Below are 1,051 nucleotides of genomic sequence, written 5' to 3' on the forward strand. Positions count from 1 at the left end.
AAAAATTGCTCCCCCTGTGTTCAACTTGAAATGAGTGTTAAGCACCTGGACTAGGCCGTTTCAGAATTTGTTGAACCAAAAGTTGCTTTAACTCTATGGTTAAACTGCTGGTTTAAAATGTTTTCTGTGATAGAGAAAGGCCCCTCTAGCCCAGAGTACCATATGGTAGGTATTCCTCTCTTGCATTGTTTCTCCAGCAGAAACAGGCAAAACAAAACAAGCAAAAATAAACCAGCATCTACAAGGGCCAACAGCCTAACAGCTATTTGGAGGTGAGCTTTTCCAGGTTTGCTGTGAACACTGTACAAGTTCTGACAGTCTGTTTATAATTGTTCCCCAGTCCAATAAACTTTATTTACAAATACAGGCAGCTGGTCCACAGGTTGTATTTGCCAGTTTGAGTTGTATAAAATATTGTGTTAATGTATTATTTATCTTAATTGTTGAGTTATTAGGCATTCCCTTAAATATTGTACTTGAGACCTCTAGTCCCAGCCCCTAACCCCCTTCTGCCCAAGGGAAAAAGATTATATGCCCTCTGAGGTACTTGAGGGAGCCCTGGTGGTACACTAGTTAAGCACTGGGTGGCTAACAGAAGGGCAGATGATTCAAACCCACCAGATGCTCTGAGGGAGAAAGATGTAACAGTCTGCTTCTGTAAAGATTTATAGCCTTTCAAACCCCATAGCGGCAGTTATGCTCTTACAGGGTCGCCATGAGCTGGAATTCACTCAGAGGCAATAGATTTGGTTTGATTTGAGGAACCTGATAAATTGAGTATTCTAGTCTCTGTTCTAAACTCCCTGTTTGCTTTATATTTTGAATTTTTTTTTTTTTGTGTGTAAATATGCATACCATGAAACATAAGTGGAAAAGAATGAGTGACTCTACAACTTTGCTTCTTCGAAACTCAGAAAATCCTGCAGGCTAAATTATGCACTGGTTGCTTAAGAAATTTGGAGTTTCAACTTTCTTGCTATTGCATTGTTGTTGCTGTTATGTGCCGTCGAGTCAGACCCAACTCATAGTGACCCCTCCTTGGGTTTCCGAG

The sequence above is a fragment of the Orycteropus afer genome, unplaced genomic scaffold (assembly GCF_000298275.1).
Source record: "Orycteropus afer afer isolate SDZICR_OR568_19922 unplaced genomic scaffold, OryAfe1.0 scaffold00170, whole genome shotgun sequence".
In the NCBI taxonomy this organism is placed as follows: domain Eukaryota; kingdom Metazoa; phylum Chordata; class Mammalia; order Tubulidentata; family Orycteropodidae; genus Orycteropus; species Orycteropus afer.